General features: G+C 41.7%; 1 protein-coding gene across 2 annotated transcripts in view; it reads left to right on the plus strand.

Moving 5' to 3' along the window:
* LOC141987137 (ADP-ribosylation factor-like protein 8B) overlaps window positions 1-18,553 on the plus strand; it is a 49,933-nt gene that overhangs the window by 15,142 nt on the left and 16,238 nt on the right. The gene's annotated exons all lie outside the window — the stretch shown is intronic.

Consider the following 18,553-nt stretch of genomic DNA (forward strand, 5'->3'; position numbering starts at 1 on the left):
AACCACATTCTGCCATAATCATAAGGGAATATGTGCTATTTCAAAATATTTCAGAAATACAAAATACTATATTTTTGGAATAAAATGCCTGTTTTTTTCCTTCATATTTTAGAAAGAAGGGTAAATGTTGGGCGAGTTATAGAACAAACTTCCCCAAGTTATAAAGAAGGGAATGATCCTATTCTATACTGGGAAATGCTGTGGGAATGCTCACGTAGATATTGGGAGCAGCCCAAGAAGAATATTTCTGCTGGCCAGAAGAATATTTCTGCTGGCCAGTTCTCCTAAATTTCATAGCTTTCCCAGAGTTGGGATAGAGACTGGATGAGCCATTTACCTTGACAAACAAGCACTTGTCATGCTGTTCTGTTGTATGCTATTTTCTCAGATACCAACTTTTTCAGCAACATTATACTAGACTTCATTCTGCTTCTATCAGTAGCATGACTCTGTCATAAATATAAAGGGAAGGGTAAACCCCTTTAAAATCCCTCCTGGCCAGAGGAAATCTCCTCTCACCTGTAAAGGGTTAAGAAGCTAAAGGTAACCTCGCTGGCACCTGACCAAAATGACCAATGAGGAGACAAGATACTTTCAAAAGCTGGGAGGAGGGAGAGGAACAAAGGGTATGTGTGTCTGTCTATATTTTGTCTTTTGCCGGGGATAGACCAGGAATGAAGCCTTAGAACTTTTAGTAAGTAATCTAGCTAGGTACGTATTAGATTATGATTTCTTTAAATGGCTGAGAAAGGAATTGTGCTGAATAGAATAACTATTTCTGTCTGTGTATCTTTTTTGTAACTTAAGGTTTTGCCTAGAGGGGTTCTCTATGTTTTGAATCTAATTACCCTGTAAGGTATTTACCATCCTGATTTTAGAGGGTTTTTTTTTTTATTTCTATTTACTTCTATTTCTATTAAAAGTCTTTTTGTAAGAAAACGGAATGCTTTTTCATTGTTCTCAGATCCAAGGGTTTGGGTCTGTGGTCACGTATGCAAATTGGTGAGGCTTTTTATCCAACATTTCCCTGGAAAGGGGGAGGTGCAAGTGTTGGGAGGATTGTTCATCGTTCTTAAGATCCAAGGGTCTGGGTCTGTAGTCACCTAGGCAAATTGGTGAGGCTTTTTACCAAACCTTGTCCAGGAAGTGGGGTGCAAGATTTTGGGAAGTATTTTGGGGGGAAAGACGTGTCCAAACAGCTCTTCCCCAGTAACCAGTATTTGTTTGGTGGTGGTAGCGGCCAATCCAAGGACAAAAGGGTGGAATATTTTGTACCTTGGGGAAGTTTTGACCTAAGCTGGTAAAGATAAGCTTAGGAGGTTTTTCATGCAGGTCCCCACATCTGTACCCTAGAGTTCAGAGTGGGGGAGGAACCTTGACAGACTCAGAGCAGGTCTTCTTATTAGTGGTCTGCGGCAAACATGTGAGAACTGGTGGCAGTTTGTGCAAATGAGATTGAAGGCCAGATAAACTTAGTAACTTTGGTGTGGGACTGTCTGAGCAGCTAGCCAAGACTAGCATTACCTACAGCAGCAAGCAGTACTCAGAAAAGATAGAGGAGCTTAAGCTCCTCTATGACAAGGCCTGTGACAATAGTAATAAGCCTGGAAAATATGTCTGGTCTATGGAGAATTGGACCAGATCCTCAGAACTCATCCCTCCAACCAGCCCAAAGTGCTATAAGGTTCATTTCATTGCAATGGTAAGGGACAAAGAGGATCAGAAAGAAAACACTAGCTCCGTGAATCAGAGGAGAGAGAGAGAGCCAACTGGGGGGTGCCTAAAAACACTACCAGAAACTATTTTGGGGGACCTAGGATCCAGAGACAGCAGAGGAAATAGCAACTGAACTGGGAAGAGGAAATAGTGGTTGAGGGACCATCACGTGTGTACAACAGGTATACTGCTTTTTATTCTAAATGTGTACCATGGAGACTGACTTTGTCATCCCCCCATCCCTGACTTGTGTATTTGTTATTTTCAGGGGTTTTATGGATGCTACCATTAGGATAAATTAAAGGCTAGCCATAACTTCACATCAATGTCACTACCTGTCATGCAGCACTTCCAGCCATTACTTCCCTCAGCTTAAACCGTTCTCCTTACCTTCCCCTTCCCCCTCCACCCCTTCTTCATGTCTACAGCACAAGTAGCAACTGCCAAGCCCCTGTTTGTCCCACCTGGTTCTACTGCCCCACAGACAGCATCACCCTTGGTAACACTCAGCCTTCGGCTACATGATCTCGCCATCCCCAGTTAACGTGGAAGTGCCCAGATGAACATGCCCAGCGGTTGCTGTGGCAGGTCATGTGTCTGGACTGAAAATGGAGGACAAGAACAGAGAAAAAATATTTTACTTTTGAATAGAAACTGCATTATAAAAAATATACGGATAGGAAATTTTTTGAAAGATTCTTCATATCAGTCACTGTAGCTAAAATACTCGCATTGCATGTGCCAGGCCATTGCACCTTATTTAGCAATCACAGTTCACTTTTTCTGTTTGATACATGAAGTATTCCCAGGCATTGTGAGAAACAAAGGCTAATTAGGGGGAGCTGCTCAGGCTTTTAGGTTGACCAGCTGATGTCCACCAAGGTCCTCAAAGGTTCTATACCCTTGTTTGCTCATTGAAAGTAATGTGGCTGAGTGTTCTATTTATACATTTTATTTTTGATTAATTGTTTTAATAAAATCGCAAAAACATCCCCAAAGCTAAGATACTGTTAATAATATTCAATAATACTAAGACTAAAGCAATACAACTTTCAAATAAAAAACAAATCGCGGTTTACTCAACAAGTTAGCTTCAATACTGGATTGGAATTAAATAATCAAATTAGTTAGTTATAAGATTAATACAAGAAGTCTAAATTCTAAGAAGGAATTCAAGGAGGTGGCAGTCCATTTGGCTATATACCAGTTATAAGAAGTTTACCAAAATTGGTTGATTCTATAACTTGAAGATGGCTAAATATTTTGATAGTGAAATGAAATTATTACTTTAAGTCTAAACCACTATCTTAGAGCTTCTTCCTTAGATTTCAGTTGCTGTGTAGTGGCTAACCCTTTCCTGCCCTACCCCTAAACAGAGATAATACAGCCCAGACCTAAAAGAACACTAACAAAACTCTTGTTTAGCAGTTGACAGCTGAGAGCTTCAAGTTTCTTAGGACACTCAAAAGCAGAATGCCGAGCATGCTTTAGTGAATATCTTTTGAGATTGTTTTAGGGCCGCTTAAATCTAGGGAACTTTCTTCATGGTGCCTTCCCTAGGTGGCTTTTTACAGGCGCTCATACACCCATGCATAAACAACCCTACCTTTCAACCCTAAAAACTAGAGAATAAAAAGGCTGGGATGTCTCCCAACTAATAAAAACAAAGACAAAAATAGAAAAAGTAAAAATAAGATACTGAAGATTAGGGTTTCTTTATTCATGGTCAGCAGTTTACAATAAATCTGACCCAAAATTTTATAAAAATAACTGGAAAGATCCTAGCAACAACCAGCCATTCAACATTCATCCATCAACAAAATTAAAAACAAATTTGAACATATTATGACCAGATATTGTTCTTGCAAACAATACAATTTAGTAATCTTGATATTTATGACCTGGGTCAGAAATCAAACAGCTTATCTTTGAAAGTATCATGTTGATAAAGAAGCTACTTAAAACCTCTCAAGAAATAAAAACAACTAAAGTTTATAAAAAGTATCTGTTCGCATATATGCTATTTCTCTCACAGGATATTGTGCTAGAAAAGTGTCAGACTATTAGGTTTGGGGGAATAAGTGAACTATCTTTCTTGTCTATTTTCAAATATTAATTTTTTAGAAATCTAGTGGAGATACTAATGAATCTGAACATTATTTTTGCTCAATTTTCCGCAATTATGCCCTAGAACCTTTCATAAAACGAGTGTTTGACTTTTGTAATCAAGGCAAAGTTCCTTCCATCCCCACAGAAACTTGCACAGCATTTCCCTTCAGAGAGCTGATTCTGTACTGTCGCCTGTATGAATAATTCTAGTACGAATTTATCAGTCTTTCCCCTCTCTCCCTTGCAGGTGTGTTCTGCAAACTGGGTGGGGGTGTTTTTCTGAAGCTCCTGTTTGCTTGCATTAACATTTTAGTCCTGTTACACTCACCACCAGCTGTCCCCTTCAAAGATGTTTTTTCCCACCTTTGAGGATCACTTTCTGATAACAATCTAGCACCCCCAATTACCCCTATAATTATGTGCTAATTTTAATTTTAGGTCCTTAAAAGTTCTAGGCCAACGAGAAAGGGCATTGGAATTGAAAACTGAACTGAAATTGTTATATTTCTGTGGTTAATTGTGGTCATTTCATCTTTCACTGAAATTGCCATGGCAGTGCTATGGACTTCTCTGAACAGTGGTGGGGAAAGGAAATGAGAGTCCCAGTGATGAAAGCGTTACGAAACAGAGGGCCAGGGAACAAATCGAGTAAGGAAGACCTACTTCTGGACACACACAGTGACATTACTGGGACTCTGAATGTACTGGGTCAAGGAACCCAAAAAGAAGATTTAGGCAAGAGGACAGGGAATTGATGCAGGACTGTTTGGGCCTGAGAGGGAAATTGATTCTGTTGAGTATATGAGAAGTCAAGAAAACCTGAGTGCCTAAGTGGAAAGTAACCACAGGGAAGGGTACTGGAGTGAGTGAGTGAACTCTGAGGTTGGTGGGAACATGGAAAGATGTGGGGGAATAGAGGAGCCTGGGGGTGGCAGGCAGAGGTATTGAGGTGAGGGGGCCCAGAGTGGGGAGATGTTTGGGGGAGGGGGATAGAGGGAGATTGAGGGAGACCCACAGAAGTGGATTAGAGGGAATTGGAGAGGAGATGTGTAGCTAGGATGGTGGGGTGGCAGCTGTGTTGCCAGCTCTTGTGGTATTTTGGTGAGTCCAGCAACTTTGCAGCGTGGGTACTGGTCTATTGTAATCTCATTGGAAGATCCTGGGAACTCTAACATTTTTGTCTGAGCTGTAACTGATGCTGCAGTTCTGGCTGGAACCACCAGAGGCAGGCACTGGCAGGTTGAGCTGCAGTTCTAGCTGTTGCCGGCAGAGAGGCTGCCCCTCCACTTGCTGTGGAATCTGCTCCCTCAGTTGAGCTGCTGCCTATGCAGTGCATGGAAGCCCCAGGGGAAGGCAGCTCAGGGAACCAGTGCCAGATTAAGGTATAAGATAACTAAGCTACTGCTTAGGGCCTCACAATATGAGGAACCTCTAATAAAGAAAAAACTGACTCCATTTCAAATTTTATCAAAATCGGTTGATGAATAAAGGAGATATGGGAAAAAGAAGATGCTCTCTAAATATAGACATTTTCATTCAAATATGACAAATATACACTACACAAATACCCGAACCCTTCACTAATTGTTCATTATTGACAGGTGGGAGGCTGGGGCTGAGAAAAAAACAAAAATTGCACTTGTAAAATTAGTGTTTCTATGAGTAAGTCTGCTATCGGTCTCCTAAGGCAGTGTTTTGTTGGCGAGCTGCTACTGGTAAAATTCTGACCGTACCGTCATACCTTAGTTAAATAAATAGATAATCTCACTGCCGATAAAATCGGGAAGAATGTGAGGGCAGAGATGGCAGTGTTGTGAAGCAATCCTGCCAAGCTCGTGCTCGTATGTTAGTGTGTTCTTTCTTCTTTTGATCAGTACATACGTACAATTGTGTATTTTAGTGTGCATGCCGCTTTCTGCTTCATGAGCTATCCATGCTTCACATGATTGAGTTTGCAGGTGATCATCTTATGGACTTGGGTCGAGTGGATCTTGAGGATAAATTTGTGTTGGCTTCCCTCCGTCAGTTTCGGGAACTTCACAGTAAATATCCGAGAGTGCTGACGAAAGGATAGAGGGTTTTGAGAGAAATGAAGAAAGATATCATATATATCAAAATATTCTGAGTACTTGGTGAGCAAGTTATTTCAAACTATGTGCATGTATGATTTATAGGCTATTAAAGCCTATAATAATCATTATATTTGCTAGAATATAGGCTAGTTTTTCTCATTGCCTGTCTAGAGATTACCAGTCTTTTTTCTAGTACATTCTTTGTCTCTTTCGTGCATATAGCTTCTTGTCACTCTGTATGTCTGAGGTGTTTACTCAAGATTAATTAGTGGTCCTGGGGAGACAGAGTATAGAGAAACGAATGTGAAGAGAGGGGTCTGCCTAGAAAAAAGACTGAGATTTTCTGCTCGCCAGGTTTGGAGTGCACAAGAGCGCATACTACCTATAATATATTATGTAAAAATTCTTATATAGACTTATATAATAGACTTATATAGACTGGAGTATGGTGTCCAGTTCTGGGTACCACGTTTCAGGAAGGATGTGGACAAATTGGAGAAAGCCCAGAGAAGAGGGACAAAAATGATAAAGGTCTAGAAAACATGACCTATGAGGGAAGATTGAAAACATTGGGTTTGTTTAGTCTGGAAAAGAGAAGACTCGGGGGGGGGGAAGAGGGCGGGGACGATTACATAAGTTTTCATTTATGTAAAAAGTTGTTACAAGAAGGAGGGAGAAGAATGGGTTTTCTTAACCCCTAAGGATAGGAAAAGAAGCAATGGGTTTAAATTGTAGCAAGGGAGGTTTAGATTGGACATTAGGAAAAAAATCCTAACTTTCAGGGTGGTTAAGCACTGGAATAAATTGCCAAGGGAGGTTGTGGAATCTGCATCACTGGAGATTTTTAAGAACAGGTTAGACAAACACCTGTCAGGAATGGTCTAGCTAATATTTAGTCCTCCCATGAGGCAGGGGACTGGACTAAATGACCTCTCAAGGTCCCTTCCAGTCCTATGATTCTATAAATCACATATCCTATGCATAATAGATTGTATTTTTAAGTATGGCAAAAGAAAAATTCCAACAATTCATTGTTTTGTAGCAAAAATTAAATTGGAATAAACGTTTGTAAATATATTTTATATATAGCCTGAAGAAACTTTGTGTTTCCCTAGCAAAATTAATCAAACATTTTTTCATTTATTCATGTGAAAAGAATAATAATTTTCCTTATTCATGGTGTAAAAAAATTATATATCCTCTCTTGTTTTCCTGTGAGTACATAGACAAAATAGCACTAACTTTCACAGAAATATCCTGGTAAAATAACACAGGTTTTCAGCATATATAATATATATATTAATAAAAATATTATTTTTGTTGTATAGATATATAAATCTCAATGTTTATAATATAACATTAAATTTTTTACTTGTTACAATAAAAACTTTCTGCTACTAATTTTAGTACCAATCTTAGATAATTCAGCATAACCTTCTATAAAAACAAAACAAATCAAATTATTGGAAAAATACAACCTGCATACAATTTTCTGATGGCTTGCTTATTACCTGGGTGTAATTCATATCAATATAACTAATAGTTGAGCTTTAAGCTTATGGGTTATCCGCATCCCATATCCTTTATTGCCTCTTCTTGCCATCTTATATCCTCTAAGAGTCTCATTGCGTATTCAGACAATGAATTCCACAATTTAAATGCCCCAGCAGAGAAGAAAAAATTCCTGAACTCTTCTAGTAAACTGTATTATTTACTGTATTTTTTATTTAGTATTTGTGTATATTGTATGATTTACTTATGCAATTAGTTCAAAGAATTTGTCTAAAATTGATTTCTGTCATGTCATCGTTACAGAGAGGGCTGCTGAAAATGAAGATTATTCTATTTTTACAATTTAGCCTTTGTATAGATGCAAATATAAAGCTTTCATGTTTTATATATTCAATGTCCTTTCTGTGAAAATAATAAATTCCTTTTTTTTTTTAATGGTATGGGACTTCTTATACTTAAAATCACAGAATCATAGAATATTAGGGTTGGAAGAGACCTCAGAAGGTCCTCTAGTCCAGTCCCCTGCTCAAAGCAGGACCATAGCTTAGGGCCTCAGCGTGTCATAATCTGGCCCTGGTTGGAAGAGAGGGGTGAGAGAAGGAAGTGATCCTAGGTGTGTGTGCTTCCCATCTTTACATCCTGTGGGGATCCAGTTCCTTTGCTGCAACTAAGCTTCAGCACAGAATGGGCCAGGCAGCGGCCATAATGGGGAGTGGAGAGGGATCTGGGCAGGGATAGTGATTTGGGAGGAGGAACTGAGCAGTGTGTGCCAGGGATTGAGGGGAGAGAAGGTGCTGGGACAAGGCCAACATCTGGTGATGGGGGAGGCGCAAGGCTGGGTCTGTGCCCAACGGAAGTGGAGAGCATGAGACGGAATAATGCCCATTGGATGGAGGGGCCTATAGGGAGCAGGGCACGGATGAAGAACCACAGAACAGTGCATGGGGAGGGGATCAGGGAAAGGTGTTGAAGTGTCCCACCTATCAACTAGGAGTAAAAGGGAGTAGGTCCTCCCAAATGTGAAGTGTGCGCGCACATCTCCCCCCTCCCGCACCCCCATGAGTTCAGAAAACAGACCAAAAAGGCAATGGGAGTATAGCTCAAAAATTGTGAGTTTTGTAATCTCATGATTTTTTTTTGTTTTTGTTTGTTGTTCTGTCATGATTTTTCAGCTCAGGGGTAGTCAGTACTGGACTAGGTAGAAGTGGGTGGATGGAATAGAGGGGAACAAAGCAAAGGAGGAATTTGAGAAGGAGAGATAGGGTGACCAGAAGTCTCCCCCCCCCCCGATTCCTATCCTATATAATGAGGAATTTTGTGGATGAACAGCTAGGGCTTGGGCCATCAGAATGTAGTGTTTGGTCTTGGGGTTATGGGACAGAGAAATATGGGATTTAGGGAGAGAATGTAATTGATGAAACTGGGGCACAGAATAGACTAATAGCCACTGGGGGCACAGTGGCTCTCAACCTTTCCAGACTACTGTATCCCTTGCAGGAGTTTTGCGTACCCCCAAGTGTCACCTCACTTAAAAACTACTTGCTTACAAAATCAGACATAAAAATACAAAAGTGTCACAGCACACTATTACTGAAAAATTGTTTGCTTTCTCATTTTTACCGTATAATTATAAAATCAATTAGAATATAAATATTGTACTTACATTTGAGCGTATAGTATATAGAGCAGTATAAACAAGTCATTTTATGAAATTTTAGTTTGTTCTGGCTTCACTAGTGCTTTTTATATAGCTTGTTGTAAAACTAGGCGAATATCTAGATGAGTTGATGTACCCCCTGAAAGACCTCTGTGTACCTGCCCCCAGAGGTATGTGTACCCCTGATAGAGAACCACTGGACTAAAGACTGAGAATTGAACTGTTGGAGGGGGAGGAACACAACAGATGAATTTCAGAGAAGGATTGGGTGGAGGTTCAATCTCAACTGTCTTGGGCCTCTTTGCCCTGCTGAACTAGGGTATGGGTGGGAGGGACAGAGTGAGTAAATCCTGAGTTCAGCCCCAGAAGCAGGAGCGGGAGAACTACTCGGTAGACCCCACACCTGAATGGGGGGAGCAACTGTGGGCATGTGGAAAAAGTTGTGAATAGAGCCCTGCATGGATAGAAATTTATACCCATGAATGCAGATATCCTTGGATAGAAATCGGTATCTGCAGAACCGCAAGTCTTTCCCAGGAACCACAGCGGTGAAAGGAGCAGAATGTGGGGCTGCCACTCCCAGGAGCCAGCAGCCCGTGCCAGCAGTGCCTCCAGCACAGCCCACTGGGACAGGCACCAGGCTCACTGGCAGCTGTCCCTGGTCAGCTCTTGTGTTCAAGCGGTGCACGTGCCCCCAGACAGGAGATGCAGACAGCTGCATAGAAGGGCAGGGGCAGGGCCGGGGCTAGAGGTGGTACAGCCGTGCCAGAAGAGCTGCTGGCTTGGGGCGCTGGCTCCATGTTCTGCTCCTTTCACCGCTGTGGTTCCTGGGAGAGCCCTGCAGTTCCACGGATACCAATTTATATCCACATCTGCGGATATAAATTGGTATCAGCACAGGGCTCTAGTTGTGAACTGTCCAGGAGAGCTCGAACTGTCCAGGAGAGCTCAAGCTGTCATTGCCAGCCCTCCTTCTCTGACTGCTTAACTACTGCTGCAACAACTTCTCGTTCCCATGGAGTATATAGTGCTGTGAGTCCTGCTGCCTTTTCACTGTTGTTTAATAATAAAGACCTCATCTTTGCTTTAATATACGTTATTCAAAACTCAGCAGACAAATTGATAATCACTACATTAATTACTGACCCATCTCTGTAGGCCAACAGCCCTTCCTGTCCTGCTTTCAGTCTCCCAAATAAAGCTGAGCGAATAACACATTTTTTGGTTTGGTGGCCAAATTTGTGGGGGAGGAGCAGGAGAAGAGATGGAGGATGGATAGGTTCCTTTTGAACCGAAACTGATGGGTGGGTTTTTTTTTCCCCCCCTGAAATGAAAATGCAACAAATTTTTGTTCGAGTTGAAATGAAATGTTTTGAATGTCCAAATCAACACTTCTAAATGAAATGAAATTTTGAAATGGTTCTGCAGATTTCTTTTTTTTAAACGAACTTTTGGCGCTTCTGAAATTTTTATTTTATTAACTGAATCAGCATCTCACTGGGTTTGTATAATCTAGGAGCAGTTTCATGAGCCATGGCAGAAGTGGGTATGCACTGTCACCCAAAATCAGTGTGGGTTGAGGCACCATTAATGTCAATTTTGTTTAATGGGAATAGAGTTTCCTTTTGTCCCCTCTGAAAAGTCCAGTTTTTGAAAATTCTGGCAGCATGCCCTTTTTCTGGCCACCATACATGTCCATGATGATGTACTAAGATCTGCATTGCCACTGAGTAATACCGCTTTCTGTTAATGTACTCTTGGCCTTTTTTTCAGGAGCTTTGTATGCTCAGCTGTTTTTGAGACTCAGGCCCTAAATATGTTTCCATTTGATCATTAGAGAAGAGTATCATGATTAAATTTTAAAAATATAGTGCATAAATTGTGTGTCTGGGAAAATTACTCTTGTTTCTCTCAGAAGTAACACAATATTGCTTATCTTGTTACCTAACTGGAAAAATGTCATAGAGTTAGGACTTCATCCACCTACAGAAAATTGACGGCAGGGTTCTTCAAAGGGCCAGGAATTATTTCAAAGAACGTAGTGTTCTCTGATGTATTGCCTGGTGGAAATGTAGTCATGTGAAATATTGTTTCACATGACTACATTGTATTCAATGATGGTACTAGTATGAACAATAGTTACCTAATCATTTTTATTTGGATAGGTAAAGGAGTACAGATTGCAGTTCATACACTACCCATTTTCCTAGTTAATCAATTTTGTCTGTTTTCTTTCCCTATTAGCGATAACGTCAGTGTCTCCAGTTATAGATTAAATGTTTTCCAAATCCTATCAAATACATTCGTACCATTTTGCATCCTGTATGCCATTCTCCAATGGACTGCCAACAGATTTATTGAGAAAACTGATTCATACTCAGTTGGAGATAACTTGTCTTTCCAGTGTTTCAGGATGATTCTGCTGATTAGACTAATGTTCATATATCTGAAGAAATATTGCATAGATCAGGTATACTGTATCACTGGATAGGGTGGAACTGATATCTTTGTATCTCAGATTCTCATTTTTACTCCAAGCTACAGCGATTGAATGGATAAGACAGAGTCCGTCTGGGCAAAAATTACATTGAGGAAGAAAACTACTGGAGCCTCCCCTGGGATAGTGCTTGGGGTGTGCTATAGACCGCCGGGATCTAATTTGGATATGGATAGAGCCCTCTTTAGTGTTTTTAATGAAGTAAATACTAATGGAAACTCCGTGATCATGGGAGACTTTAACTTCTCAGATATAGACTAGAGGACGAGTGCTAGTAATAATAATAGGGCTCAGATTTTCCTAGATGTGATAGCTGATGGATTCCTTCAGCAAGTAGTTGCTGAACCGACTAGAGGGAATGCCATTTTAGATTTGGTTTTGGTGAGTAGTGAGGACCTCATAGAAGAAATGGTTGTAGGGGACAATCTTGGTTCAAGTGATCATGAGCTAATTCAGTTCAAACTGAACGGAAGGATTAACAAAAATAAGTCTGCAACTAGGGTTTTTGATTTCAAAAGGGCTGACTTTCAAAAATTAAGGAAATTAGTTAGGGAAGTGGATTGGACTGAAGAACTTACGGATCTAAAGGCAGAGGAGGCCTGGGATTACTTTAAATCAAAGCTGCAGAAGCTATCGGAAGCCTGCATCCCAAGAAAGGGGAAAAAATTCATAGGCAGGAGTTGTAGACCAAGCTGGATGAGCAAGCATCTCAGAGAGGTGATTAAGAAAAAGCAGAAAGCATACAGGGAGTGGAAGATGGGAGGGATCAGCAAGGAAAGCTACCTTATTGAGGTCAGAACATGTAGGGATAAAGTGAGACAGGCAAAAAGTCAAGTAGAGTTGGACCTTGCAAAGGGAATTAAAACCAATAGTAAAAGGTTCTATAGCCATATAAATAAGAAGAAAACAAAGAAAGAATAAGTGGGACCGCTAAACACTGAGGATGTAGCGGAGGTCAAGGATAATCTAGGCATGGCCCAATATCTAAACAAATACTTTATCTCAGTCTTTAATAAGGCTTAAGAGTATCTTAGGGATAATGGTAGCATGACAAATGGGAATGAGGATATGGAGGTAGATATTACCATATCTGAGGAAGAAGCGAAACTCGAACAGTTTAATGGGACTAAATCGGGGAGCCCAGATAATCTTCATCCAAGAATATTAAAGGAATTGGCACATGAAATTGCAGACCCATTAGCAAGAATTTTTAATGAATCTGTAAACTCAGGGTTTGTACCGTATGATTGGAGAATTGCTAACATAGTTCCTATTTGTAAGAAAGGAAAAAAAAGTGATCCGGATAACTACAGGCCTGTTAGTTAGACATCTGTAGTATGCAAGGTCTTAAAAAAAATTTTGAAGGAGAAAGTAGTTAAGGACATTGAGGTCAATGGTAAATGGGGTAAAATACAACATGGTTTTACAAAAGGTAGATCGTGCCAAACCACCTGATCTCCTTCTTTGAGAAAGTAACAGATTTTTTTAGACAAAGGAAATGCAGTGGATCTAATTTACCTAGATTTCAGTAAGGCATTTGATACCGTGCCACATAGGGAATTATTAGTTAAATTGGAAAAGATGGGGATCAATATGAAAATTGAAAGGTGGATAAGGAATTGGTTAACAGGGAGAAAAAAGCTAATGCGGTCTTGGGATGCATCAGGCGAGGTATTTCCAGTAGGGATAAGGAGGTTTTAGTACCGTTATACAAGGCACTGGTGAGACCTCACCTGGAATACTGTGTGCAGTTCTGGTCTCCCATGTTTAAGAAGGATGAATTCAAACTGGAACAGGTACAGAGAAGGGCTACTAGGATGATCCGAGGAATGGAAAACTTGTCTTATGAAAGGAGACTCAAGGAGCTTGGCTTGTTTAGCCTAACTAAAAGAAGGTTGAGGGGAGATATGATTGCTCTCTATAAATATATCAGAGGGTTAAATACCAGAGAGGGAGAGGAGTTATTTAAGCTCATTACCAATGTGGACACAAGAACAAATGGATATAAACTGGTCATTGGGAAGTTTAGACTTGAAATTAGACGAAGGTTTCTAACCATCAGAGGAGTGAAGTTTTGGAATAGCCTTCCAAAGGAAGCAGTGGGGACAAAAGATCCATCTGGCTTTAAGATTAAACTTGATAAGTTTATGGAGGAGATGGTATGATGGGATAACATGATTTTGGTAATTAATTGATCTTTAAATATTCATGGTAAATAGGCCCAATGGCCTGTGATGGGATGTTAGATGGGGTGGGATCTGAGTTACTACAGAAAATTCTTTCCTGGGTATCTGGCTGGTGAATCTTGCCCATACGCTCAGGGTTTAGCTGATGGCCATATTTGGGTCGGGAAGGAATTTTCTTCCAGGGCAGATTAGAAGAGGCCCTGGAGGTTTTTCGCCTTCCTCTGTAGCATGGGGCACGGGTCACTTGCTGGAGGATTCTCTGCTCCTTGAAGTCTTTAAACCACGATTTGAATACTTCAATAGCTCGGACATAGGTGAGAGGTTTTTCGCAGGAGTGGGTGGGTGAGATCCTTGATGATGCGTTGGAGAGGTTTTAGTTGGGGGCTGAAGGTGATGGCTAGTGGCATTCTGTTATTTTCTTTGTTGGGCCTGTCCTGTAGTAAGTAACTTCTGGGTACTCTTCTGGCTCTGTCAATCTGTTTCTTCACTTCAGCAGGTGGTCGTTGTAGTTATAAGAATGCTTGATAGAGATCTTGTAGGTGTTTGCCTCTGTCTGAGGGGTTGGAGCAAATGCGGTTGTATCGTAGAGCTTGGCTGTAGACAATGGATCGTGTGGTGTGGTCTGGATGAAAGCTGGAGGCATGTAGGTAAGTATAGCGGTCAGTAGGTTTCCGGTATTGGGTGGTGTTTAGGTGACTATTGCTTATTTGCACCATAGTGTTCAGGAAGTGGATCTCTTGTGTGGACTGGTCCAGGCTGAGGTTGATGGTGGGATGGAAATTGAAATCATGGTGGAATTCCTCAAGGGCTTTTTTTCCATGGGTCCAGATGATGAAGATGTCATCAGTGTAGCGCAAGTAGAGGAGGGGCATTAGGGGACAAGAGCTGAGGAAGCGTTGTTCTAAGTCAGCCATAAAAATGTTGGCATATTGTGGGGCCATGCAGGTACCCATAGCAGTGCCGCTGATTTGAAGGTATACATTGTCCCCAAATGTGAAATAGTTATGGGTGAGGACAAAGTGACAAAGTTCAGCCACCAGGTTTGCCGTGACATTATCGGGGATACTGTTCCTGACGGCTTGTAGTTCATCTTTGTGTGTAATGTTGGTGTAGAGGGCTTCTGCATCCATAGTGGCTAGAATGGTGTTTTCAGGAAGATCACGATGGATTGTAGTTTCCTCAGGAAGTCAATGGTGTTAAAGCTGTCCACAGACATACATAAGAGATTGTAACTGTAGTCACCAGTTTATTGCTTGTATTCTGTCATTTCTGCTATTTTGTTTAATGTTTTATTTTCCTTTCTTTAATAATAATAATAGCCATGATTAATAATTGTGATTATTTTGCTTAGTCTTGATCACTGTGTTCTCTAAGGTATGTAAAAGAACTCCTGTGACTAAGTAGTGGGAGTCACCCCACTGAGTTGGCTTTAAGAGAAACAATAAAAGCTGACCTAGCATTTCTTGTTTCTCAGGACTAAAATATCTTTACTAATTTTTAAAATAAAATTACTTGTCATCCAAAAATTTTAAAATTACCCTTTTTCTACCCCACATAAGGTAGAAAAAAGAGTCCCATCTGCTCCTGGGGGTTATCAAACCAGTTCCCCTTCCTTCATTGGGAAAATAATCTACTCCAGATACCTTCTGGTACTCAAATAGAGGAGGATGGAGACCAATCCTGGATCTCAGAGCTTTGAGCACATTCATCCAAAAGCAGAGGTTCAGGACAGTAACCCTACCAACAATAATACCATTGTTTGATCCATGGGACTGGTTTGTGGCCCTCCACCTTTAGGATTCATATTTTCACATAGTGGTGCATCCAACTCACAAACCCTTCTTGCAGTTTATTGGCAATGAGCACTGTCAGTGGTGAGTGCTTCCTTTTTGCTTCTCAACTTGCCCAAAAGAGTCTTTATGAAGGTCTTTTCAGTAGTGGCAGCCTAACTACAATTGGGTATAATGGTCTTCCCCAGTCCAGATGAGTGACTCTTCAATGGTTGGTCATTCCTTGAGGTTCAGTCCACAACCAACAAGACCTATGCCCTTTTCTACTCACTGGTGCTGAGGCTTAGTATGGAGAAATCCACTCTGATACCCATTCAGTGCATTGAGTTCATCGGGCCACTGTGGATTCCATGATTGCCAGGGCTTGCTTACCTATGGACAGGTTCATCACTGTGTCCAACCTGATCTCCAGGCTCCAGCTGAGCCCCCAAGCCATAGCGAGTACCTGGCTGCAATTACTGGGTTGTATGGCAACCTGTACATTCGTAACACCTCATGCCAGACTGCATTCCTGATGTCTTCCAGCCTGGTTCAGGACTGTCTACATACTGAACAAATACAACTTGTCCGAGTGGGTGCAAGAGTCCTTACAGAGTTTGTCCCACTCTCGCATCCTACCCCAATAAGGATTATAACCACAGATATCTCCCTGTTAGGCTGAGGGACTCACCTCCAGGACCCTATGGCTCAGGACAGATGGACTTTTCAGGAATCTGCTATACACATCAGTTCATTGTTCATGCAGCCACTTATTACACATAATGGAGGGCAGGTTAGTCAGGATCATGACAGACAACAGAGTGGCCATGTATTACATAAACCACCAGGCAATAAAATTGTGGAACTGGTGCATAAATCACCAAGTAGGTATACTGCTGAGATGTCGATCAGGTCTGCAGAACTATAACAAACACATTTTGCTAGGATCACGAATTGGAGCCAAACAATCCAATCCAATAGGAAATATTCTTCGCCTGGGGGATTCCTGGAGATAGACCTCTTTGCAAAGTGCCACAAATTTTGCTCAAGGGGAGGACACAGCCACGGTTCCCTAATACAGTGGTCCCCAACCTGTGGGGCACACTCCCTAGGGGTGTATAGAAATATTAAGAGTATGTGGTGGGACCCAGGTCAGCCCCCATGGGGGGCAGGAAGGGAGTACCACCTATCCACGGCCTTGGTTCCTGGCCCCAGCCTTGGTTCCACTCCTGGATGTGGCCCCAGCCCCGGCTCCCAACCATGATTCGGGGGAGGGGGAGTGGACCACTGCTCTAGTGGAGATGCTTTCCTCATCTCTTTGCCACAAATTTTGCTCTATGCTTGTCCCCCCACACTGTTGCTTCTTCAAGTCTTGAACAAGATAAAACAAGAAATTTGAGATCATCTTTGTAGCACCAGCTTGGGCAAGGTAGATACGGTTCTCAGACCTGATTCATCTGTCATTATGGCCACCTCTTCTCGGACTTCTGACAGCAGACCTAATGACTCCGGGATCAGGGAGACTGAGCCACCACAGTCTCCCCATACTACATCTTGAGGCCTGTCTCCTGGAGGTTCTTGGGCATAGAAATGGATTGATCTTTCAAAGTATGGAACGTACTGTTGACTAGTAGGAAACTGTCCATGAGAGAGACTTACATGCAAAAATGGAAGCAGTTCCACTCCTGGACAAACCAGCAGGCATTGTCTCCTTCCAAGTCACGTCTCAGTCACATATTTGACTACCTGCTGAGTTTAAAAACCTCAGGTTTGTCGCTCAGCTCCATCAAAGTCCACCTAGCAGCTATTATAGCTTTTCACCTATCTGTTGATGAGGTTTCAGTGTTTGTGTATCCCATGATGTCTAGGTTCATTAAGGGCTTCACCAACTTCTTCCCACACATCAGAGACCCTATGGTGCCTTGGGACCTTAATCTCATTCTCAGTGTCTTAAGGAGACCATGCTAAAACCCATAAAGACATTCACTCCTCTATTTCTCTTTCAAAACCTCCTTGCTCATAAGAGAGTAGTGGATTAGGAGCCCTTGTGGAGGATCCATCCTATGTGGTATTTTACCAGGACAAAGTGACTATGCCCTCATCCTCATTTCCTGGCAAAGATCTCCTCTGGCTTCCATATTAACCAAGACATTCAATTGTAAGTCTTCTACTCTAAACCTCACAACTCTAGGGAAGAAGTTAGTCTTCACGCTTTGGAGCTCTCATGATATACCTACAAAGAAATATGCCCTTTAAGGCCTCTCTTAAGCTTTTTGTCTCTTTCATGGACACAATGAAGGCAACCCCTGTTTCCACCCAAAGGCTATCAAAATGGATCTCAGTTTGCATAATGTTATGCTAAAAAATCTCTGGCGTGTGATGCCCCTTCTAGGATGGCTGCCCATTCACCAGGGTGCAGCCCACCTCTGTCGCCCTGTTTAAGAACACTCCCATCGCAGACTATGATAAAGCTGCCACCTTGGCATCCATTCACATCTTTTTGCAGCACTACACTATTGTGTATGCTTCCAGGGCAGATGCAGTCTTTCAAATGGCTGTTCTTCAATCTGTACTAGATTGAACTCCTCAGCACCTGTCCCCATAGTTTGGACACTGCTTGAGAATCACCTGAAGTGGAGTACCCATAGGGACAACTACTCAAAGAAGAAGGAGAGGTTACTTACTTGTACAGTAACTGGAGTTCTTTGAGCTGTTTTGTCCCTATGGATGCTCCACTACCCACCTTCCTTCCCATCTGCTTCAGAGTCCTTGCTTCTGGCAGGATTTCATCTTGGAGAAGGGATTCAAGTGTCATCGGGTCTGCTGTCCCTGCTATACCCTCAGACTGGGACATGAGACTGTACAGGGGATGGACCACTCAGACAATGCTACCAAAATCTATGATCAGAGGTTCATGGGCGCACACACCTGACATGGAGCACCCATAATGAAAAAACATCTCAAAGAACTCCAGTAGCCTTTGCTTCCATTGAAGTCAGTGGGGCTACTCACATGCTTACAGTTAAGCATGTGCA

Source organism: Natator depressus, chromosome 1, assembly GCF_965152275.1.
Source record: "Natator depressus isolate rNatDep1 chromosome 1, rNatDep2.hap1, whole genome shotgun sequence".
In the NCBI taxonomy this organism is placed as follows: domain Eukaryota; kingdom Metazoa; phylum Chordata; order Testudines; family Cheloniidae; genus Natator; species Natator depressus.